This window comes from Pleurodeles waltl, chromosome 6, assembly GCF_031143425.1.
Source record: "Pleurodeles waltl isolate 20211129_DDA chromosome 6, aPleWal1.hap1.20221129, whole genome shotgun sequence".
In the NCBI taxonomy this organism is placed as follows: Eukaryota; Metazoa; Chordata; class Amphibia; order Caudata; family Salamandridae; genus Pleurodeles; species Pleurodeles waltl.
Genome location: NC_090445.1, coordinates 130,191,499 through 130,217,842, shown reverse-complemented (window position 1 = coordinate 130,217,842; position 26,344 = coordinate 130,191,499). Strand labels below are relative to the sequence as shown.

Genomic DNA, 26,344 nt, shown 5'->3' with positions numbered 1-26,344 from the left:
GAGGTTCTGATTATGCTCTGATTATGCTTCTCTTTCTTTACCTTTATTTTCTCAGCAGCCAATTAGAAGCAAGTAAAACAAAACACTACAAATCCCAAGAGTCAATGGTATCATCTGACCAACCGTAGAGATCTCAACCCTATATAATATGCTAACAACATTAACAACTCCTCTTTCTTTGCTGCTCCGCAGCCAGGTAAGTAGTCTTTGCATTATCTCACCATTTAAACTGTATTACAGGTCATACATGCTATTATAAGGCTTAATTAATGTGACCTCTGTTTGTCACGAGCGTGGGTCTTCCCCGTCAACTTACACATCTGTCATTTCTCTGGTGCGCCACGTTCCATATTTCCCCAATCCCAGGAGATTCACCCGGCACACCGCTCACCACATGCACGCAGGCTGAGTGGTCGGCAGTGGTGTAACCATTTATTGATACGACTTTCTTATTTGGGTGCGTGTTTCCACCTTCCCACGTGGCGCTGGCCGCCGTGCTAAAGCTTTGCGGTGGGGTGGGAGCAAGGGAGTGAGGACCCATGACTTGCACGTGCCGTCCTCATTTAATTTCTTTGACTGGGACCACACGCACATGCGCGTCTCAGCAGGCTGATCTTCCGGCTGATCTTTTGGCTGATACATAGTGCAGACAAACACAGAGAGACACATGTTCCCCGTCTCTGGCCTCCCGAGCCTGATTTTCTCCCCATTTTACGCCCTGTGAGCAATCACTACAGGGTTGCAATAATATTCAATTTAGACTTTGCCTATACATAAGTTTTGCCTCTCCAGGCAGGGCTCCCTCCACGCTTTAAATCTCCACACAGACTGTCTACCAGAGTTTCACTTCTTCCTGCCTGAAGTTGTTGAATCCTAATTAGTGCTATTATAACCTGTCATCGGGGCCCATTATGGGGATTAAACTTTGGAGGCTTTTTATTATGATCCTCCTTGGTCATTTGAGCACAACCTTGCCTATGCACTGGACTCAGGGCTGCGCCATACGGCTAACAAAGCCTTTGTCCAGGCCATCAGGCCCATTACACAGCACATAATGGGGTTTGCCAAGGATGGACATCCCTCTTCACCCCTCGCTAATGAAGAAACACTAATTCCACAGTGATCCACTAAATCCTAAGGATCCCAAAAATCCCCATGCGCCGGAGTTTCAAAGTTTCGTCAAGTCTCTGGCGTGAGACCAAGACTACAGTATCTCTGACCCTAAACCCAAAGCCCGGGATGATTCAGACACCTCCTCATCTGGTCAAGCCTCGGATTCGGGCAATGACCCCGCCCCCCTCAAGCGTGCACAGAAAACGTATCATTCCCAGGAGTTTTTGCAGCCTCCCAAGGTACTTACCTTTCAGCACGAAGACACTCTCCACCCCAGGAACACCCCAGGACTCCTCCGGCGGAGCTGGCAGGTTACATCTATTCCCACATTCTTCTAAATTCGAGAAGGAGGTAAGATCTTGGCTGAGATACGAATGCTGCAGGCCAGATTTTCCATCTAAGGTCAAAGAGACCCCCGAGATAGACCCTACTTTGGTCACCTATCTGAAGAAATTCTCAAAAGATCCAAAAAAGGACATCGGCCGAGCCTGGCGGGTGTGCCAGGACAAACTCCTAGATATTGACGGACCCATAACAAAAATCCTTGAGCTTGCTTTTATGCCAAGGATTTGGGAAATCCCATCGATCCCGAGATCCTGGTACGGTGAGCCCAGCGAGCCCTCTGCTTTTTGAGGAATGCGAACTGCGCAATTTCGATAAAGCACTGCCACTCTATCCTCATAAAGATGGATTCCAAACTGGCTGACCTAGCATCTTTGGAACCCGGCCCCTTAGCGTAGGGTATTCTCTTTGGTTCTCCTTTTCTGAAGGAATTCTCTAAATTTGCGGCCACGTATGCTACTCTTGATAAGGCACAGGGCTCAATAAACAAGGTTCTCCGCCCACTTTTTCGAGGGGCCGGATGATTTTGTGGGCGAGCATCCGGCCACAACTTCAATCAAGGCCCCCAATGAGGTTTTTACCACCAAGGCAGGGGAGGTTACCAGGACCCCAGCTCCCTCTCCCCTATCTTCTACCCCTCCTGTCAAAGAGCGGATTGAGGCAGATTCCGCAGAGGCAGAGCTAAAGCGATCCAGGTATCCTACCAGGATTCAGGATCTACAGGTGAGATTAATTCTGGGGGGCAGGATGGGGTTGTTCCTTCACATTTGGCACAAGATTAGCCAGGATGCCTGGGTTCTGAAGGCAATCCAAGTCTTCAAACTGGAGTTTTACAACTCTGCGTCCCAAATAGCTCCCCCTCCCAGGATGTATTTTTCCCTTCAAGATCAGAAGTTCATCTCCGTAGAAAAGACGGATCGCTTACTCAAAGGAGCCATAATCGAATCCTCTCCCCACTCTATGGGTTTCCTATGTCTGATTTTCTTGGTTGACAAGAAGGGTGGGGGCTCCCGTCTGGTTTTGAGTGTAAAATAATTCAACAAAGGATTGTTTACTGTTGTTTCAAGATGGAAGGCATCCATCTGTTTTGAGATCTCCTACATGAGGGAGACTGGATGGTACGCATAGACTTAAAGGATGATTACCTGACCATCTCTATTTTTCCTCCTCATCGGCGTTTCCTCCAGTTTCTATGGAAATGATGATGCTTCGAACACAAAGTCCTTTCTCTTGGTCTGTCTTCGGGACCTGGGTGCTTCACAAAGGTGATATGCCTGGTAGTGTAATTCCTTCGAGCCAAAAGAGTGAGTCTAATCATTTACCTCAACAACATCATCATTATGACTCAGTGCCCTAATCTGGTTCTGTCCCATCTGGAGTGGACAATCTCTCTCCTTCAGGATCTGGGCTTTATTATCAACGATCAGAAGTCAATCCTGATGCCTTTTAAGAGAATGGAGTTCCTAGGCTTCCATGTAGACTCTCTCCTGGCTCAATTATTCCTGCCCCCTCTCAAGGTTCACAACATCAAGAGAGGATTGAGACTGATGTTGTGAAAACAGACTGTATCCTTAAGGGCGATTGCCCGAGTGGCCAGTCTATTGTCCTCATTGATCCAGGCCATTTTCCCAGGCCCCCTGCATTATAGAGCCTTTCAGTGACTAAACATGTCTCATCTCCAGAATGGGCTCTCATACTCACAGCAGGTTCCCCTATTGGGTAGGCTTGGACGGAGATGTATTGGAGCATATGGATGCCTGGAATGGCAGGGCGATTGTTGGGACATCCCCAGACATTGTGATCGAGTCCAATGCCAGTGGTTGGGGATGAGGAGCTCGATCCGGTCCTGTGTCCACTGGGGGTCGCTGGTACCAGGCGGAGCTAGCGCTGCACATAAATTGCCTGGAGTTTCTGGTGGGATCCTTTGCAATGCGGAGCATCTCGTCAGTAAAGACAAACTGTTGCATAACTCCTTCGGATAGACAATATCTCTGCAGTGATGTACGTCAACAAACAGGGCAGGACGAGGTCTCGTATTCTGGCAGATATAGCAAAGGATTTTGGCACTTCTGCCTTTAACACTGGATAAGAGTAGTAGCGTCACCTTCTGAATTACAGTGATTGGAAACTTCATCCAAAAGTATTCAGGGTCTTGCAATCTTTCTGGGGTCCTTTCAACATAAATATTTTTGCATCCCACATCAACCGTCAATTGAACAGGTTTTTCATTTATCATCCAGATCCGGAGGCCTTGGAGACTGATGCATTTCTTCAGAATTGGTTACCGTTCCGAGCATGCTTTTCCTCCCTTCATGTGATTCTCAGAGTTTTGGCTCAAGCCCATCGGCAGGGGAGAGATCTGATTCGTGTGACTTCTCTGTAGAGAGTGCAAACCTGGCTCCCAGTTGTTCTGGAAATTAACTATTACCCCCCGCCAATATTGATTCCACACTGCGGGAACCTCCTTCTGGACCCAGCTGACCTTCCACATCCTTTGATCTTGTCAGCGCGCCTCTCTCTTGTGGCGTGGAGAATTTCAGGAAGAGATGGAGTCTGCTGGGTCTTTTGCAGGAGTCTGACAACTTAATTGCAAAGACCTGGTCATCAGGCATCCACAAACGCTATGCCTCCGCTTGGAGACGATGGTGTGATTGGTGCAGTACACAGGATGCAGATTCCTCTTCAGCGGATTGCAGTTTGGTCTTGAATTTCTTGTCTTCTTTGGCTTCCTCCGGCTTAGCCTGTAGATCGGTTAGTAATTATAGGTCGGCCATTTCTCAGCTGGGCATTTGCCTGTTTGGGCGAGCCTGTGGGTGAGCTTCCAATGGTTTGTAAACTTCTTAAAGGCATTCGAATGGCCAAGCCTCCTCGTCCCAGGTATTCCTCCCTTTGGGACGTGAGTGTGGTGTTATGATTTCTGGAAGCCTGGCTGGATAACAAATATTTATCTAGGAAGCAGCTTTCAACCAAGCTTACCATGCTTCTATGCCTTTCCTGTAGCCAGTGCTGAGCAGAGCTGCGTTCCAGGGGCTCCGCTAGTCGTTTGCCATCCGGCAGGTGTGGAGTTGCAGAGTTCTTCAGAATTCTGTTCTGGAATCTATTGTTCAAGAAGTTAGATGTTTTTTTTCTCTAGATGGTTATTATTGCATTGCAAATGACTGTTCTGTTTCGCTTTGTGCAAAGAAAGAGGAGTTGTTAATGTTGTTAGCATATTATATAGGGTTGAGGTCTCTATGGTTGGATTTGTAGTGTTTTGTTTTACTTGCTTCTAATTGGCTGCTGAGATAGAACTCGGAGACCACCAGCAGGCCCACACCCCAACACCGGCCATACTCAGCCCAACAATTTATCTTGTTGGAAGAAGGTTTATTTAATTTTTACTTGTTAAATTTATAGCACACGTTTAGCCATAAATCACTTCTAGAAACTTCAAAACATATTTACAATAACATAACTGTATTCGTACATTTCAATCTGCAACCATAAATCATTGTGACAGGATCCCTTCCTGTCCTGAACCTCCCTTGGACCACACAGGTGAACTGTACCTCACCTGTATCCATAGAGGGGCGGCTCCCCTGACTTCACCGTTCCTTGCCCACACGCTCAGGGTTCCACCCCCTCTCCAAACACCAACCTGCCAAGGGGTGTAACGGGGCGGCCAGGAGCGGAAGCCCCGTGGCCACCCCAGCGATCTGGGCTCCCTAACCACTAATCTGGTGTGTACATCCTCAGGTTGGTCCAGGACTTCAGGATCCTATCTCTGGTGTTATCCCAGGGCCCCAGCCTTGGGGACCCCTCTGTTGCTTCAGGTTTTCTTTTAGTACTTCTTCTCCCGCCACGAGGGCGACCAGGGCCCCAGAGGTCCTTTGCCCTCCCCACCCGCAAACAAGCCGCGAGAGAAGTGCCACGTATCAGACATAAATTGGTCTGTACCCGCATCTGACAAGTGCACCATATCCCTGTGGAACATATCAGGACCCTTCAAAAGTTTATGTGGAATGTTCCATAATCGTCCGGGACCCGGACATAGCTTGGCCATCTCTGCGTTGAGCCTCCGGACTGACACGTTGATTGTTCTTGATTAAATGCCTGGGCCCCATTTGCGGCGAGACACCATATGAGACCAAGCAATGGCCGCATTCGGGAATTGTTTAGATAATTTGGTGATTTCCAAAAAGATTGTCTCCCTGAGTGCCTTCCGGCCCATGCGCACCAAGTCATTGCCACCAAGGTGAATAATGATTAGATCCGGGAACTGGAGTCCCTTGTATCTTCTAGCCAATGCGACAAGTTGTTGAAGCTGTGTGATCCCCATTCCGCCAGCCCCACACCATCGAAAGGCAACATCTTGGCTTGCTGCCGGATTAGGCTTACGAAGCGGATGCAACCTGTAGGCCGTCCGCCAAACAAACAAATGCCCTAAGACCCAAGCCACAGGTGGCACCATCGAACTGTAATGAAAGAAAACTGAATGAGAAATCAACACTTAAATTGTATATGTAGCGAAGGAGCATTGATCATACCAATTCAGGTCTGATGTAACGCTTATAACAATTAGATGACCATCTCCCGATGGATTTCACATCCGCTACTGACAATCCAGCGCCGGCTGCTAACATAGCTGCACCGATCCTGAATGAATGGGGCGAATATCCCAGCGGGTCAACCCCTGCTGCCCTCAGTGTAACTTTTAAAACCTTGGCGAATTGGTAGCGTGATAGGCATTCCCCATTCGCATGTAGAAAAAGCGCGGGAGACCCTGTGAGCGGGCGGGCTGACAAGTAAGTTTGTAAGTGACCCACTGGGCATAAAGGAGACCCATAGGCTGCGCTGAGTCTAATGCGTGAACCCCTGCTGAGCTGATCCGTTTTGGACTTACACAGCTGTATTGTTACAAACTCTGGACTGAGTTGCACATCGCCCCACTAGAGACCGCCTAAGTGGTCACCCTTGGAAGCGCCTATTAACTCACTAATGCGAAATGCACCATAAAAGGCCACAGAGAAAGCTGCTGCGAATAAAGCAGTCTCAAGAGGCGAGACTGCCACTGAGGTGAGTGTGTTCAAGAGCTTCTTCAGCAAAGATGCTGTTATGGGACGTCTAGCGTCTGACTTAGGGCCTTCTACTCTAGCACACCCAGCCACTGCCTGCTTAATAACAAGGGTGTTTAACTGGGACTCTTGATTCTGGAGTTTCGCGAAAAAACAAATGGCGGCCAGGTTGGCTTTGGCACAGGAAAGTGGTCGACCCCTGTCTCTCAAATACTGAAAAAAATGCACAAATCGCTTCTGCAGAAAACCACTCTGAAATATGCTGAGATTTTAAGTAATGTCTGTATTAATGGAAAGCTCTCTCGCATGCCCCTTTCGTACGGGAGGCTAAAGATGTTGCTACTAGCGCTGGGAGAGCGGGACACCAATCTTCCACAGAGATGGTGGGAACTCCGTCATCTTCTCGCCGCCTGGGGGTGGAACCTCAGAAAATCCTGCATTAATGAGCGAGATAGAGCGTCAGCAGCATTGTTATGAACCCCCAGCACATGCTTCGCACGAAAGGTAATATTGAGCTTCAAGCAAGTCAGCACCAAGTGTTTAAGGAGGCGGAGTACCATTCTGCATTTAGCCTTTTGCCTATTGATCACCTCAACCACAGCCATGTTGTCAGACCAGAAAACCACTGATCTGTAATTGAATTTTTCATCCCAGATGGTGACTGCGAAGATAAAGCGGAACAGCTCTAGAAAAGCTATATTCTTAGTTAGTCCTAAATTGACCCAATCTGCTGGCCAGGCAGCTCTGCACCAGGAAGGGCCCAGGATGGCGCCAAAGCCTATGCTGCCTGCTGCATCCGTAAATAATCCCGGAGTAGGGGCTAGGAACAGGAGGGTAAGGCCAAATGACTGCCCCATTAAAGTCCCATAGAAATACAAACCCTTAAGTCATCCTTCACTTCCAGTGTCAGTCTAGTGTGACAGTGTTTCTTGGTCAAACCAGCCATAGACCTAGCAATAGACCTGGAGAAAGGGCGAGCCATGGGAATAATCCTCAGAGCGAAATTCAGCTGTCCCACCAGGACCTGTAACTGGTGCAGGGTAACCTTACTCTGTGCCAACAAAACTCTAATGGACTCTTTAAATACCTGCAAGTTGTCTGCCGGTAGGCGACACTCCCCGGCCACCGAATCAATCTCAATCCCCTTGAAGGTAATGAGCCATCCGGTCGCTGTCCCCGCAGCGCCACAACAAGGCCGAATCTTTCTAGGGGGGCACTTATGTAGCCCCCCACTGGCGTGCTGCAGTTACGACCGAATCTGCAATCGCAGCCGCAACATATTCCTCTTGAAGCTACTTCAGCCCCCACACCTCACGAGGTGTGAGGGCGGAAGTACCTGGTCAGCCCAACGCAAATCTAGTGCGGAGGCTCCGGCCCACGGCGGCCCGACCTTTAAGGGGCCGCGCTCCCCCCATACTGGGGGCGTGGGGGGCGCTTTTCCAAAATAAAGGTGAAGAAAGAGAATATAATCCTCGCCTCGATGTCCTTAATAGAATTGAAAAATTCTTGAGGCGAATGCTAGAAAAATGTTTATTCGTATATGTTGTTCAACATTCATTCGGAGTATTGTGCTTTCTCCAAATTCAGATTATTCACATTACCCTGGATTTGCTCAAAGTATCCGTCTTGAGAAGATGGAAGGGTGAGCTGGTCTGGTCGGGATTCGCATACTAACCTGGGAAGGTATCTATGGGACTTAAAAGAAAGAGTGTGTAAAAATGGATGTAACGTGAAAGTAATGCAGTTGTTCTAACTGCACGCTTTTAGCATAACACCCTCTGACTCCGACAGATTAAAATCTGTTTTCAAAATGCAAAAAGTGGTTTTGTTAAACAACGCCCAGTTTTTATTCAAAACCATCTTGTCGTGAGTGTCTGTTTATATATTCGTGATTGAGGCACTGTGTTGCCATAGAAAGCCTTACCGTTAAAGCCTGGGACTTGGACCGAATCGACATCGCTGGATATTGTGATGAAATACCTGTGGCTTATTAAATCTTTGAGTGTCACCAGGGCGCTGACATTAGACTACAGTGCTCTCGGTTTCGAGCACTGTAGCTTTAAGAGACCGTCAGTAGCTTCTAGGCTAGGCTGGGCGGGTTTGTGTGAATGAACGAGCAGGGGTCCAGTAAGAAGTGCGCACTCCTGCGAGGCGCGAGATTCTTGTGGGATTTGTCAGATGGTACATGCGTGCAGCATGCCCACGTGGGCACCTTTATGTCTGCATCCGTTGGACTGCCCGGGGCGTGCGTGACGATTCCTTGTTCTTAGGGTGCAGGCGCAGGAAGCCGAGGTCGGCCCGTCTCCGTACCACCACCCCAGGCGCACCCTCCACCCCTTCCCTCTCCCGGAGCGCCACCACGAGGGCCCCAGAGTTAGAAACAGAAAAGGGACCAAGCTGTAGTACCGCTTGATTCATTCAGGGACATGGATCCAGGGGTTTCATCAATGGAAATATATCTGAAATAACTGGAGGTAAGAGGCTATATGCGCGTGCCACTAAATGTGCTTCTAGTCGACTCTCGTTCCGAATTTTTTACTTTCACGGTGAGATTTTGGCTCCCGAGAACAGTGAAATCTCTATGTGAAGTCGAGATAAAAATGAGGACATCCGAGAAAATCTGACCTCGATTAGCCGTACCCATTATAACCCGCCCTTTTCCCGCCACTTGTAACGCGTGCCTTCACAGTGGAACTGCAGCTGAGGGCATGCTCGTCCTTGAAGGAGTGCTCCCCTCCTCCCCTGCTTTAGCTGATATTGTCAACGAGGCTCTTCTGGCATGTATAAATATGTTTTTTACAGGCTTGGGTATAGAGTAGGAAATTGCCAGGGAACTCCAGTTCTTTATACAAAACAGACTGTAGCACACACACGGCTTCGGTTTGCATGCATAGCCCTCCACTGCAAGGAGTGGACTTGGTTGCATGCGTGTTCGGATACTTCATCCTTCGGAGTAAGGCGTAAATAAATACATCTACTGGTTGTCTAAGTTAGTCTGTTAGCCCGAGGACGTTGTATTATGGTGCGAGTGACAACCACCTGCCGCCGCGTATCTGCACAGCTAGCGTTTGATTGTATGACATCGGATTCCATCCGTGCTTTTTGCGGTGTATTTACTAAGAAAAAAGAATGGTCTTTGACGTCGTGGTAACTCTGCATCTCTCGTGCCCATCGCAAGCCTTCCATTATGTGAGGTCACATCGCAGACTTGGTTATTTTCCGTATCCACGATCAGCAGAGGGTTTGATTGCATGATGTCATAATGCACCGACGCTCTCATGACAGCATCTTTTAGAATGTTTGACAGTCTCTCCAGGCATCTTTGTTCCGGTGTTTGTGAATATACATATCGTAGTGAACAGTATCTTCCCGCTCTACTTTTACACTGCTGGATCGTGGGATGCCTTGATGCGCCGTCTCTCCCACGGCCGCATCTTTTAGAATGTTTGACCGTGTGATGTCACGGTGCCCAGAGCCGATTGAGACACCTTTGTTCAAGTGCTTCATACTATATGCCCGTGTGATGTCATAGTGAACGGTATTTACTCTTACTTGTTTACAGTGCTGGATGGTGTGATGTCATAATTCACTGCACCTCACATGTTCCCGTATAATGTCGTAGTGCAGTGAAACCTCCGTTACCACCTGCTAGAAAATGTAAGTGTGTGATGGCATCCAGCGATGCTGTAACTTTCCATATCGTCCATTAGAATGGGCGTTTGTTTGCCATCACAAGCACCACAACTTCCTCGTTCCCATCATTAGAATAGCTGGGAAGAGGATGTGACGTTACGGCCGACTTTGGAATTGGAGAAACAAGTTCGAATCTCGGCGTCTGCCCAATGTTCTGTGATTCTGGGCAAATCACTTAATTTCTAGATGCCGAAATAGATTAACGACTGCGACCTTGCGCAATGTAACTCTTGCTCAAGTAAGCTTGAAATCGCGCTATTTAAAACGGCAAAAAAGAAAAGAAAATCACCATGCCCTTGCAATCATTCCTCGAATCTGTGATGTCATAGTAAAAATACAAGGTCAGTCGCTCATCTAGCAATACAATTCTTTATCAAAGGGAGCTTTCTCTGGTGATGATACACTAGCTATGTTTCGACTGAAGAGTGTTATTTACGAATATTTGAGAAGTTCACATACATTTCCAAAATATTACTTTTCTTTTTAAGTTTGAACTTTTAGAAACCTTCCGGTGAACGCTAAATGCCTATTTCAGTTTAACATTTTATGAACATTTCAAAGTAGACAACCGTTTTATCAGAGAAAGCGAGTTCCTATTTTAAGGATGTTATTGCAGAATACAGAATCCCCTAAAATGTTTCTAGGATGACTACGGAAACGTCGATGTGAAGTTCAATGGCACACCTGTGGAATTTTCAGCACAAACGATTTGCAAATCTTGGAGATTTTTTTAATGTAAAATTCCATGTATTGTGTTTTAATTTTTGTCTCCTTTAGAAAAAATAAGTAGAAATCGAGTTCTATTTCTGCGAGACCTCATCTGAAGGCAGAAATCAAGACACGAATTTTCACGAAAACTTGAAAACCGTGGCTTGGCTCGCTGCTTGTAGGAAATGTTTAGAACAGAAAATGCACATTGCTTCATAGCTGCAAATGCCGCGTATTGACTCCTAATAGTAAGCAGGTACGACACCTTATAGTTAACACCACTGCAGAACAGTTAAACACGTATTGAGTGGCGTTTCTTTCCACTTTATATTAAAAATGTACACTCCTCACTAAGAAAAATCTAGTCACTGAGAAGTCTTATGGCCTCCTAATAGGGCATTTGTACCGGAAATGACTAGTTCTAGAGGCTTTCTGGAACATCAGTGGCATGTTCCCACGTGGGTGGACTAAAGTACACAAAACACATTTGACCAAGCTATTGATAGTTCAGAATGTGTGTGTGTGTGTGTGTATATATATATATATATCATTTTTTTTCTTACTCTCCCTTCTTACCATCCACAGAAAGAAGTGTGCACACTTGTAGAGTGCTTGTGTATTTATTGCATTCGATCCAAATCTCAACGCGTTTCGACTATACAATGACTGCTCACGATAATGTTAGCACTGATGTTAGTGTACATCGATGATGTCCTGCAATGTTCCCAATTTGGTGTCCGGGGCCATCTGCTAACAACCATGGAGGAATATATATATATATATATATATATATATATAATGTATTTTTTTCATTGAAAACAGGGATACTATAGTCAGGAAATAAAATGTAAAAAAACCTTACAAAGTCACTGAAAAACCCAAAGGTTACAGGGACGTTATAGTTAGGTTCTTAATTTACTCGTACAAAACCACAGAAATTGAGCAATTATAGATACAATTTGTTCAATTAACTATAATTTGTGCCCTAAGGTAACTGTAACTCACACCACCACAATTCACAGTTTTTTCTTCAAAAATGTGACTGCTGTTTCATTTATACTTTTAAGGACGTTATAGTAGTTGTCATTACTGCTGTAGTATATGGGGTAATTAGCATTGCATGGCGAGGGCGCGAGTTATAGTTACTTGAACAAACTCTAACTGTAGAATTTCTATGGTTTTGTATGAGTAAATTTGGAACCTAACTATAACGTCCCTGTAACCTTTTGTTTCTTCAGTGAATTTCTACATTTTTAAAGAAAATGTAAAGTAATTTTCATTACTATACGTGAAGCCGACCACGTGCCCTGCAGGCAACCCCTATAACAACTCACCCCCACGGTACGCAAGGCCTTCAGCAGTATGCAGCGGGGGTTGGCCGCAGGGCCTGCCCCCCTGCGGCCACCCCCATGGTCAACCCCTATAACGACCCAACCCTGCACACCACTCTCCAGGCCGATCTTAACTCCGGGGAACCCATCCCCTGGGGCACAGCCTAAATATTTAGTTTTTTTTTGTGGGAGGAGTGAGACCGCCCGGACCTCCTCCCCAGGCTGAGCACGATCCCGGGGTCCCCATCCCCCAGGACCCGCCCATGCGACCCGGGTGCCCCCCATGGCACCCAGTCACAATGTTGGAGACAGTGGGGGAGCCTGAAGGCCTCCACGGTCCCAGCTTGCTGCCCGCCTTTTGCGGTAGACGGCATTGTTGTTACAGAGATGGAGCTGCTACAGAAATGACCCATGGAGGTGGCAGTCCCTGGGACTGCTGGGGGGCAGTGCCCTCCTCCCCACATACACTTACATGAATGCCCTGGGGAGTAACTCTGCAAGCGCATGGAAATTATTGAGAAACATCATCCGGCATGTCACACCAACTTTGTTCTTAAAAGCAAACAGCATTAGCCAACTGGTTTGAGGCATGGCCTATGTCACAACACCCCCACCCATAATAAAACCAGAATTCTGCCAGGGTGCCTCCCAATGTCATTAAGCTTTACAGTGTAATTTATACATCACTTTTAGGTTGAGCCTCCCAGAAAGTGAAGCTGTCTGGTTACAAAAGACCTATTGTTGGCTTACCAAGAAATTACAGTGGGCTTAAAAGTCCGCCCAGTGCTTATCATTGGTTGCCGTTATTGTCACTCATGTGCTTGCTTCTTATTTGATGTTTTGCCTTGTCCATTTTGTTTGTCCCTCCACTGGAGCATATCTTCTTGACTTTTCCGTCCACTTCTCACTTTTAAGGAACTTTTTTTTTTGTTGGCCTAAGCACGTCATGAGAATGTATGTATTATTTAGTTGGCTCCCTTGTGTGCTTTTCTTTCTTCCGTTCTTGGTGTTGCTCTTTCCTGTGTGCTTCTCCCTTTGCCAGCGTGTTGTTCTCTCCCTCGTGTTTTTTTCCCCCAGCCTCCTTGTTTTTCCACCCACTCGTACACTTGTTCCCCTAACTTCCCCCACCATATACAGCGACCCACTCCACCATTGCCCTTTGTATCTGCACCCCAAACCTCCTTTTTTTTAATTGTATTTATTTTTTGACAAGACGGGCAGCAAAATGCTGTAAAAATAATTTCACGCTTTTTTATTTTCATCTTCATTTTTTGATCTATCCCAGATCAATACATTTTTTTAAAAGGTGCCCTCAATGCGCGCAGGCGTCATGATGCAGGCGCGCAGATACAGAATGACAGGGCCACGGTTCCAGCAGCATTAATCTATTTTTTTTCTTCATGATGTATAGGATCAGTTATGCTGATGTTGTACAGCACTGGCTCCCAACCTGGGGTCTGGGGACCCCTGTGGGTCCGCAAAGCCTCCTCAGGGGGCCCACGACTGCTTAAAAATTTAAATAATATTAACAGATTAATAAGGTGTATATAAATAACGTGGCTAAATGGATAGCTGAAAATTTTAAAACATACTGTAACTGTTAAGGAATTTGAAATTGGAGGCTATAAATTAAATTAGTATCGTCAGATTGATTCATGGGAGCAATGCAGGTGCATCAAACGCTGTATAGTATGGATGATGTGTGGCTTCAATTGAATTTAGAAAAGCTCCAAACTTCCTATTAAAATGTAAATGTTTATTTTTTATATTTGTTTGCAAATTGAGTAAAATGTGTTATAATTTGTGTGATTGTTTGGTGAATGCTTAATTCTGTATTTAGGCCGGGATCCCTGGCTTCTAGTAATGACTCAGTGAGGGCTCCCTGGATTCCAATAATGATTCTCTGTGGGTCCCTGGGTTCCAGTAATGATAAAGTGGGGGTCCACAGAAGTCAAAAGGTTGAGAACCAATGCTGTACAGTATGAAAAAAAGGGTTTGCAGTGTCAAGAGGTCTCAAAGATGAGACCTATTGACTTTGCCAATGCTTGTAATACACTAGAACATGCCTGGTAGAGAGTGGTCTCAGGGATGGTCGTCGTGGTTACCCTATTTCCAGGATATATCACATTCAGTTCACCATTGCCTGTAACTGCTGCGCAGAAGCCAATGTTAAGGTGATATATAATGGCACCTATGATGTCATCTGTCACATCATGTGTGAGTGAGGTCATGAAGTGTTTCTGAGTTATGGTTTAAAGTCGGCAGTGAAATATGATGTGCTCAGCTACACATATCTTGCCAACTTCCTGGGGGTTTTGATGTTGCTTGCTAGCAATAACTTCACTGCAGCAGTGTTTTTTAAGGAAATGATAAATTATCCGGAAACATATTGTAATGAGCAGACAAAACCATAGTGTCACATTAAATTAGATTTCCCTAGTCAAGATATATCAAGGCTGATTCCCATTCTGTGCTTTGGCGACTGCAGCGTGAACTAAAGTCTACAGCACATGGACTGCGGTGCGGTTACATTTCCTGACTCAGAAGAGAATGAATTTGGTCCTCCCGTGTTCAGAAAGTAGAGAAGGCCAAAAAGGGGAACTAAAAGACCACGGCCCTGCCCCTGACACCGCTCCCCTCGCCCGCTCCCAGGGACCCAACACACGAAAGTGTCACGAGTGCATGGAACCCCAAGTTGTCAGTGTGAGTTTTACATGCAGTAAATATAGGGTGGGAGACCCTGTTGGCCTAGTCCCAGTAAAGAGAGATCCGTGAGGGGTGGGGGCGCCCTGGGCAGGTCACCTTATGAGGTGTGTCCTGTGTGGAGGTGTAATGCCCCTCTGCGTCAATGTTTTCAAGCACGTAACAGTAGCCATTTTGCGAATTTCTTATTTTTAGGTAGGGGCGCATACAAAGGATGAATCTTTTTTTGATGAACTGTCATGACTACGCCCCCCAACCCCCACATACAAAACTCAGTGCTGTTGGAGCCTCGCTGGTGTGGTGGGTGGTCTGTGTTAGTACGGATTCCTACTGGACCGTGGCCGGCTAGTAAGACCGATCCATCCCTCGAAAAGACACCCGTTTCAGCACCCACATCTCACCTCCTATGTAGTAACCTTGCCAAAGGCTACTCATTACTCGCAGAGCAGCACAACCACGGCCCCAGTCTTAGTTTTTCGCAATCTATGAGAATATCGTATCTGTGCCAACGGTTTCGCTCACACAGTGCCACGTATTACGCACAATTTTCTAACCCTGCTGAACAATTCAGAAACATTGTCTCAGTAAACGTTCTCTAATGTGGACGCCTCTTGCAATATAGCCAGATACTTTGCTTGTTTTACCAGTAATATACATCCGACCGGATGTTCGAGCCACCAGCCCATCCTGCTCTTTGTTTCAGGCTAGCTTGACGCGCCGTGGGCGTGGCTTCACGTTTACCCCAGACACCTCACACGAAGCCAGCTTCAAGCCTTCCTTTGTATTTTTGGTTAACTTTTTCTCGGGTCTCGGGGTCCTTCCCAGGTTCTGCACAACTGGCTATTCGTCCATCAGTCGCAGCAACAGTATTTTATCTATGGTCGATGTATGCCCTAAAGGGGGACACGACACCTCTCCGGTTGATTTAAAAACCAGGGCACCCTACAAGCTGGGAGACACAGAGGCTGGGGCGTCTGCACTTAATAGCGGGAACACTGAATTCTGTATGCAAAACGTGGCAAAAGAATGGGCAGGTCTTGTGGGCGAGTACACATAGGAGGAAAAAATGTACATTTTCAAAAATACATCGATGCTTTTATTTCAGCATCCATAGCCCCTTTAGTTACTAAACGTGGCCAGTGTACCTGCACAGCGCACTAATGCGGCTGTTAATATTAAATATTTATAGATTATTAAAGCAGCTTCCATGATAGAAGTGTGTGTGACATGTACTGCCCCCTTAGACGTCCAGTAGCGCGTTGAAGCCCTTTCTACAACATGCTGTCCTGGCTCTTTCGATGTAGTTACGGGACCCTAAACTTGTCTTAAAAAACAGTTTAATTTATTCTATTTATAAAAGTATCTATAATATCATTTTGTGTATTTGTATTAATACTTTATCAATGTTGTTTAACCTAATGGGCGTACGGTAAATTAAAAAAATAAAATAAACGACGAATTTAAAAGTTTCTGTAAACCTTAAAGCTTCTGTATTAATGCTGCTTATTTAAGAGTTATCAACAGCATAGAGATTTTGAGAATCGTCTCCAAACTGTTGTAATCTGTACGTGCACATCGTTAAGGTATTAGTTTATTTAATAAAACTAATTACAGATCAAAAGGTAATAACAGCCTGCATTTAACAAGTCGCGTGCACGTTTCGGTTCGGTAATTGAAACATTAATGGTGAATGTATAAATGGGTCGTTGATTTTGACTGGGTAAAGCACAATCACCGCTCTGTTTATTTTTGTGCCCAAACATCGAAGTAAATATGCGCCTAAGTTGAGAGCAGAATACTTCTTAGTAATAACTGCAATGCAAGAAAGGAAATGCTCACCGTAGCCCCCGCCACACACACACACACACACACACACACTCACTCACTCACACACTCACACACTCACACACTCACATTAAATACAAGTAATTAGAGTTCAATTTTCCTGTCACAGCCGCGGTGCCACTGCGCCCGGTGCACTATTGGAGCCGAGTGTTTATTCCACTGATCGCATGGTTGCGGGAGTCGAGTGTTGATCGCATGGTTGCGGGAGTCAAGTGTTTGTTCCACTGATCGCATGGTTGCGGGAGTCGAGTGTTGATCGCATGGTTGCGGGAGTCGAGTGTTTATTCCACTGATCGCATGGTTGCGGGAGTCAAGTGTTGATCGCATGGTTGCGGGAGTCAAGTGTTGATCGCATGGTTGCGGGAGTCGAGTGTCTATTCCACTAATAGCATTGTGTGTACGTGTAATTTAGTGAAGTGTTCGTGATCCTTCTGTGACATTAAACACGCGTCAGGTATAAGGAGAGTTCACTTTAATCTGATATTTGTCTCTATTTGGTTTTAGATCAATTTGCATTCATCTCTTTCCTGCCATGTTTTGCTTCCTTCATACTCCCCCCTTAAAAAAAAAAAAAAATTGCATAAGGTAAATTTTTGGGCGGGGCGGTGCCGGGTCTAGTTCCCTACATGCAAATTACACTCGGACATGTCACTTATTTTTATCCCTGTTGTTTTTTTAACCAACTCTTTGGTTTCTTCTACTCGACAGTAGCGGCCTGTTTCTTTGTCGACGCTTTTCGAGTTTCTGTTCCCTTCACCTCCGTGTTTTTGCTGCTCTAACCTCCGCGGTGGCCTGAGAGGGCAGTGACCGGACCTCCGGGCAACGATGAGTTCTGAAAACAAGACCCTGGTGTTACAAAACGACACCGGAAGAGAAAAACGGGGAGTTATTTACACATTGATATTAAAAGCAGGTGGCGAAAAATGGTGAGTTTTGTTATCCGCAGAGGAAAGCGTTATGGTTATTTATAATCATATGAGTTTGTACATGGAGATCTATAAAGCCGGATAAATATTAATAAGGTCAATTCAGACAGCTGGCATTAGAATTTGATTTACCTATTGAATGCATATTGTTAGAAAGGGGCCACGACACTTACGAGCACACACGTATACGTTAGAAACGTGTGTGTGACTGTATATATATATATATATATATATATATATATATAGCCTGGTTCAGAATGCAGAATGTTTATTCTACAACGCAAACCGTTAAGCTGTGTATCATATATTGTATAATAACTTTTTTGTGATATAAATGTTTGTTCGAGATGACAAGGAGTGTTAGTATATAGAAGCGTGTCTGCGTCAGTGGATGGCCGTCTGTATACCTGTCCATTTCGTATGTTTAAAACTGGTTTAATCTTATATTCACCCTGGTCAGTTACAAACGAGCCCGCCTCTTGTCCGTCGTGTTTGTACACGCTGTCCGGTCGGACGGACTAATAGACATCGTTTCTTCAGCAGGACAGTCACATCGAAGCCGCGCCTGGCACTTAACTCACCGAACAAGAAACACCTCTCAACTAAAGAGAACTAAGGGGCCTACCGAGTTTAGAATGGTAAGTAGGGTTTTAAGACCAAATCAAGGTGTCTATCGAGTTTAGAGCGGTAAATTGGGGTTTAAGGTCTTTCCCTCCCCCTTTAGTGCCCCCTCCTTTTATAAATCGTTCACTCGAGTTGCACAAAGGAATACATCACCGTAGGGAATCTGTTTCTAAGGTCTCGCTAGACCCTCGGGGCTGCCTTAACCAGGGCGGGGGCACGTGGGTGACACCGGCTACCTGGACGTTCATTGCCAGGTCCAGCGAGGTAGAGGTGCGGGTTTTAGCATCGTAAGGACATGAAAATAGGGTGACCAGGCGTCCCGGATTTCCCCTGACAGTCCCGGGTTTTAGAGGGCTGTCTCGGTGTCCCGATGACCCTCTTAATTTTAAACAAATGTCCCGGTTTTTGGGACAAAGGTCAGATTATCTAGGGAAGCATAAATTCAAAGTATGCTCTCCTTTAACAGACGCCTACAAAGTATGCAATAATTAAAGTAATAATTAAAGTAATAATGTATCGACTTCTATCAGGCAGCACAGTCTCCTGTCTACTTCCAGCATTTGGGATCAAAGAGAGATTGGGGGTGCAGGGTGGGAGGTCAAGAGATAGCTAATTTTATATGTGTAGTCTTTTAAATGTGTGTGTGTGTGTGTGTGTGTGTGTGTGAATATATATATAAACACACATTTATAGGCACACATTCACAAAGCTACCATAAAAACGGGACATGCCAGATCTAAAAGTGAGTGTAAAGTCGTTAGTCCTTCTTTTATGTCTGACCTGTCCCGGTTTTTGCTCCTCAAAATCTGGTCACCCTACATAAAAAGTGCATTCAACATACGAGTGCAGAGGGCCTCTTTATAACATATTGTTTGAATTAACTTTAACCATAACCAAAATGAAGTCAGACCTACCAATGATGTTATAATAAATAAAAGTGTCAAGAACTTAAATGCGACACTTGCTTTCACCAGTGAAGGTTTTTTTTTGGGGCATACATTAATGTGTCACAAAAACCCGCCTAACGAACTCACCAAAAGAGCTGATTGATGCACATAAATATAACTTCTAAAATACCGAGTGGATTGTAAATATCAATTTATTATTTTATTATCGCCTTTACACAGGGGCGTCAATCGAGCGCTGCGACGTCCTGCTGAGGGTAATACAGCGCTAGCAAAATCTCTGAAGACGTAGTGTATCTTAATGTATTTGTTGTGCCCTGCGAGCTTCTAATGAATGTACACTTGTTCGCGCTCAGCTGATAATGTACCTATAGGTGGGCTCTGTGAGCTGCTGACATCGACAAAGAGCAATACACAACTATTAAACACACCTTAAAAACAACTTCGTGCACAGTTCCACTGGCGCATCAATTTCAAATTTAAAAATCCAAAGAAATTAATTTCGCAGGCATTACTATGCAGCTGATCTGGTGAAGTTTCGACTCCTCTTCTTCAGCCAAGCACATCGAGTTATTTACAAAAGCCATTAATTCGCACCGAAGGTTCCACTGACATTTCCAAGGACGCCGGAGGTGTTCAAGACGCCAGTGAAGACCACAACTGCTTATTAACACCTGTGCTTGACACGACACATAGGCACCCGCTGTGGGGGGTGGTCCTAGGTACCTTTCCAAGAATGAATGAATGAAGGGATTTATAAAGCGCTCGGCTGTCCCGGCGCAAGACACACGTCCCCGCCTCGCGCCACTCCCGTTGGCCTTACGGGTCTCTCTGAAAGAGTCACGGGCCAACGCTACGTAATTGCGTACTTTGGAGCTGAGGAGGAAGTGCCGTGCTCCATTCAGTGGCGCTTAGGCCAGCACTTCAAGGGAATCACGACCGCCACAGACCCCCGCTGTCAGCCCTGTGCTGCGGCCGGCAGTCAGGGTCCACAGTCTATTAAGGCCCGGCGCTCATCAGTGCCAACACTCAGCCGCACAAGAACCACGCTCACACTGATGTTGTGTCTGAACTGAACCGTAGTGATTCATCCCCATTTATATAATGCCAAAGCCGTGCGTAGGCTGAGCCGTAGTACTCAGCCCGGTGGCTCAGTACATCCCATCCAGCGTCAGATAGCAAAGCAAACCTCCTCTTATGAACGCACAAAGGGCCAGATGTATCAAAGGGTTTTACGCATTCTGTGTCTGTGGGAAATAGTGTTCATACATATGGCCCCAAGTCTGTGAGCCGCTGACTGGGCTCAGAGTTCGGTGGCAAGTCACACCTGTGAGTTCTTCCTCTTGATGGGGCTGCTCACCTTAGGGTCGACGTCTGGCCCACGCTGACTGCATGTTGCTGTCATCCACTGTCCATACACTGTGTGGTAGTGCACAGCCCGGGTGGCTCAGTACAAGCTCCACAGCATCAGAAAAGTCCTACCTCTGTTAATATGGGTTTCTGACATAGGACTCGGAAGCCGCCAATGAGCCTTTAGCCCCAACACCGGTCATACACCAACCGACAAGACAATTTTAGTTTGATGGAAGAAGTATTTATTTTTATATATACTTTCATTAAAATTCATATAAACGATTTATGCAAGTCATCACATGCATATTACTTTAATAAAAACATTTCACTGCAAATTTAATATATACTGTTATAGAAGATACTTTTTCATTTGTAACCATAAATTATTTTGACAGGATCCCTTCCTGTCCTGAACCTCCTTTGCACCACACAGGGACTGGTCGTCACCTGTATCACTAGGGGGGGCGGTACCCCTGCTTCCTCTGTTCCTTGCCCCCTTGCTCATGGCTCCGCCCCCTCTCCAAACACCAATCAGCCAAGGGGTGTACCGGGGCGGCCCAGGGCATGAGCCCCGTGACCACCCCAGTGATCTGGGCTTCCTACCCCCAATCAGGTGTGTCCATACGCAGGTTGGTCCAGGACTTCAGGATCCTATCTCTGTTGTTATACCGGGGCTCCACCCTTGGGGTCCACTCTGTTGCTTCCGGTTACTTTATTCTCTCTTCCTCCTGCCTAATAATAAGGAGAGGGTGGGTGGGTTTCTAAAAGAGGCCCGTCCGTTCGGGCCGCCGCGCCAGGAAGAAGAAGGCTGAGCCTTCTGGGGGGGCGCTTTTATGCCCCCCCACTGGCCCGCGGCAGCCCAAACCGGTCCGGCACTGCTGCCGACCCCAACGTCCTGGTTGCAGCGCTACTTCCGTCCGCACGCCTTGCGAGGCGCGCGAGCGGAAGCCGCAGGCCAACCAGTGCACAACTAGTGCGAGGGCCAGTCCTCAGGCATCCTCGACCCCTAAGGGGCCGCGCTCCCCCATGTTGGGGGGGCGCTTTTCAACACTTCCCAGCTAGCCAAAGCGGCCAAAGGCTAGAAGAAGAGTGAGCCATGTCCCACATGCATCCAGACCGTCAGCAACAACATTGTTTTTTTTTTTTTTTCCTTCAAAAACAGCTCCTCACTTTGTGTGCAGGTGTGGGTTGGGTCAGGGGAGGAGGGGTGTCTTTGAAAGTATAAATAAATGCCTTCCAATCCATCATGGCATGATGGCCAAGCTGGCATTTAGCATGTTTGGTGAATTGCTAGCATTGTGTCAGTAGAGCCTCTCTCAGTGGAAACACTTGCCTACGTGTCAAGTATCTTTAGCTGTGGTAGGCGGCTGAAGCAGGGCCACCACTGCTCCAGCTGCTTGGCACTCACTCACGAGGCTCTGAATGAGCCTCTAGGTATTTTTTGTCTAAATGTAGGAAAGTGGAGCAAATAATATAAGAAAACATAAAAAGATGGTCCCAGTACAGTCTGGGCCTGGGAAATGTTAAAGAAATTCAGGTCTCAGGCCAACTGAACTCCTAAAATGTTTATTAACAAAGAGAGAACGAACATCTGTAGGTCCCAGAAACAGCTGCTAAAGAGGCCTCCCAGTCAGCCATGCAAAATGAGTGCTGCTAAGCAAAAGAGAGGCACAAATATGTGGTATTTTGCAAACACGCCGAAAGCCGTAATCACTTGTTTTCGGAAAAACAAAGAGAGTATATAGTGCTGAAGGCAGTGATCATGAGAAAGGAAGGAGTTGGCCATCAGTTGATTAACAAAAGTCAACTTTTCAGGCTGAGCAAGTTAATCATCACTTTCACATCTTGGCTCGCACAATACGAAAGTCATGATTAGCTTTGAGAGGCTTTAAGCGTCATAGACGGGCACATCATTCAGGCACAGGTAGCATTAGTCAGAAAAAAATGTTACTGCAATTATAGTTGCGTGAAGCACTGATTTTATGTTGTCAACATCTCCCTCTTGCTCCATTTATCAGTGTAATCATTAAAGAGTTCACTTCCAGATTCACTTCACGGTCAAAACCATAATCGGATTTCCAATCCATTTAATCATTACCATCAACCATTTTTTGTGGGTAAGAAAGAGCGGTACCCTTCGCACCAGTAATGTGGTTGATGGAAGCAATGCAGACTCGGACAATAATGTAAGGTAGTAGGAGGATGACCGAGATGACGAGTGTAATTTCAAAAAAATAAATTCCCTATCCTACAAAAATGTCTTTCAGCCAGGACTAACATACCACCTTTCAAAACATCCCTAATTGCCATTAGTATGTAATTACTGAGCACTTTCATATATCTGAGAAATCTGAAGAATTATTGGGTATAAAGTTGCAGCATTCAGAACCTCAAAAGGATGATGGACGGAGTGCTGAAACTTTTCAAGCACTCACCCCAATCACAAATCTGGGTTAAATCCATTGTTCTTTTGTTCACCATGCCCCCCCAGTTTGGACCCAGCCATATGCACCCCATGGGAAAGGCGATACCCTGAAACCAGTCCAAGGATGCTTGTTTTCTGGTCCAAGGAGGACCAGGCCTTGCAGTTCAGGCTGGACTGTTCCCATGGGGAGCTGGGTCAAGGCTGATTTGCATATGACTGGGTCCAAACTGGAATGGCGTGGCAATAAAACTAACAGTGGATTAAACCCAGATCTGTCACTGGGGGTGAATTTTTGACAATTTCCAGCATTCAATCCACTATCTTTTTGTGTTGCATCTTTTTGTGTTGAACCTTCAGAACCTACAATTGCATAGACCACCACCTTTGAAAGACAGGACAAAATCAAGATCCATTATATTTTGCAAAATTATGGTTTGTTGTGCTTCCAAATGGCCAGAGATTAACCCACGGGCAATTACAGTTGAGTTTGTTAACTCCTCCAATAATTTGGTCAGTTGATGAGTTTTGTGAATGAACAGCCCTACTCCATGGCCAGGAAAGAGGATGTCAAAGAAACATTAAGGTGGTCATTATGAACATGGCAGTCCAGACTACTATGCCGGTGGTGGTGGAAATCACCGCCACCGGCATGGCGGTCTGGACCGCCATATTATGAACAAAGGAAGAAACACACAGGCGGCCCTCCGCCACCGCCAGGGTACCGCCGCCAGGCAGCCTGACGATGGCGGATTTCTCTATCCGACAGGGCTGTGCTGCAAGCAGCGCTGCCCTCTGGATAAAGAACCTGTCTTCCTCCAGCCTTTCCCTAACGGTTTCCCCTGCCATGGAAAGGCTGGCGGAAGGGGTGCTCTGGGGCCCCCCCTCGGGGCCCATGCACTTGTCATGGGCAGTGCAGGGGCCCCCATGCACAGCCCCGTCGTGCATGTCACTGCCCGATTTACGGGCAGTGATATGCGCGACGGGTGCTGCTGCACCCGCTGCACTGCGGCATTAACGACGGCTCCATGTGGAGCTGTCAGCAATGTTCTGGCTCAGTGGAATGTTTATTATACGGCTAGCGGGGTCTTTTACGGGCTGGCGGGCTGTGTTTAGACCGCCAGCATGGACACAGCGGGGAATCCCGCCATATTCATAATGACCCCCTAAGCCTCTTCAGTCTTTGAAATTGCTATAGATACTCTCTGACGAAGTTTAGCTGGAGTGCAACATATGAATGATACCAGGATCTAGACCAGTAAAGGGGTAAACAGGCCTGTTACCTCAAATGAAAAAAAACTTTCTACAAATCACAGGTGTGACTTTGGCTCTTAGAGTACCCTTGGTGGGAGTTTGGTTTAACAGCGCTTTAAAGAACAAGGGGAATTAAATCTTTTAGCAGCTTCCTGGCTACTGTGATAACGTCAGTCTGCTTGCAGGCAGGCCTCATCCAAGAACATACATATTAAAATCAGAACATGCATATACAAACAGCATTGAGACGCTTGAAGAAAATACTTTTGAAGATGGATGAAAGGCCTCCATGAAGGTGGATGGGTAGCGGAAGCAGTTTTGACTCCATTCCAACATTGTGGTGTGGCAGTGGGCACAGATATGCCAATACTGTTGGGCAGTGTAAAGAAAACAGGTGGCAGACTAATGAGTGTTTTTGGCATGGGTTATACTGTCTGCTTATGCAGACAACATCATGGTACAGTTAGGCAAGGTTTGAAAGCAGTATTGTTGTTAATCTGTAAACACTATACTGGGGCCCCTTTAACAGTTCTCCTTTAGGCAAACACTTCCTGCATAAGACATACATTTCTGTAGCTCAGCAGGTTCTTTCAAAGATGACATAAGCAGTTCAGCCACATGTGATACATGCACAGTTAATTCAGAATTGATGGGAAGATAAAGCAGTCTTCTGGACAGCTTGACCAGCATGGGCATTCCCTCTAGATCCTTCATTTTGAATAGATTGTTGGGATGCACATTTAGCAATACCAGTTTAAAAAGGCAGTTAAAAAGCATCAAATTAACCCTTAACATCAAACCATTTTAATAGGGGCTCTGACAGAGGGTTACCATTGCTTTCAGAGAGTCACACAATTGTGGGCTATCCAGAAAGCTGGACGGTGCCTAGGGACCCTAAACAATGCTTATTGGGCTTAATCCCAGTCTGCAAAAAAAGTCATTGAGTAGGATTTTCCTGGTGTTTGGGTTGGTCTTGGAGAAAAGGAGAATCGCAATTCACTGGCTGGCCCTGTCCCCGCCCCGAAGTGTGAATGTGGGTGAAAGATGTGGCTGAATGGGCGGTGGCTGAGGAGAGCCTCATGCATCAATGTAGGAGGGATACAAAACTGACAGACGATTTACAAGCATGGACACTTATACTTGCTGATTTGCTGAAGCCCCCTGATACTAGGCCTCTGTAGATGAAATGATGGTTGGAAGAGACCGGGTTGTTGATGCACTAAACGACTAGAGCAGTCCTGTTGCTAGGTGATTTGTCTGGGTATGTTGGCGCCCAGTGATCTTCACTGCCTACTGTACATAAACATGCCTTTAGGATAATGTGTAGTTCTAGCATGGCATGTAATTTGACTCTTTGTTGTGGCCCTAAATTTCCACCAGTCTAATGCCGTGGTAGAGTGGAGGATGGGCTGGGGTGGGGGGATGGGAGAGTATTTCTTTGCATGTTTTGTATGCACCTGTGATACAGTTATATGTCTAAATGCCAATAAAAATGTATGGATATATAAAAAGAAACCTCTTCAATATGCTTTAATTTTTTTTACTATAGTGACTAGAAACTTTATGCCAATGATTCCAGGATGTGGGCTGCTAGCCTCAGCCAACGGAGCACCACTCTATGGCCTGCGTGAGGAGCAGAATTCTTCTTATGCTCAACGAGGACACATAAGAGCTACCACAAGGTCAGGGGTGATATGAGGAGTGGGTGGCATGGCTGACCAGAGCGTAGTGAGCACACAGGGGTGCTATCAATAGCAAGCAGATTTAGTGGCACTAAGGGCCAGATGTAGGAAGCCTTTTGCACGTTGCAAACTGCGAAAAACGCAGTTTGCGGCATGCAAAAGGCCGAACGCGATGCTCATCCCCAAATTGCGAGTCGGTACCGACTCACAATTTGGGGATGTGACTCGCTGTGTTCCCTTCCTATTTGCGACCGCATCGCCATGCTGAGTTGCTTTGTGACCGCGAATGCGGTCGCAAACCAACTCGCAGTTACCACCAGTGTCACACTGGTGGTAACTCATTCGCAAAAGGGAAGGGGTCCCCATGGGACCCCTTCCCCTTTGTGTAT

General features: G+C 46.2%; 1 long non-coding RNA gene across 1 annotated transcript; it reads left to right on the top strand.

The window, feature by feature from the left end:
- The first annotated feature begins 160 nt into the window (after window positions 1-160).
- Window positions 161-26,344, top strand: LOC138299354 (uncharacterized). The gene is made up of 4 exons (XR_011204741.1): window positions 161-196; window positions 17,498-17,715; window positions 18,256-18,353; window positions 25,823-26,344. It is a non-coding gene; the product is annotated as an uncharacterized lncRNA (long non-coding RNA).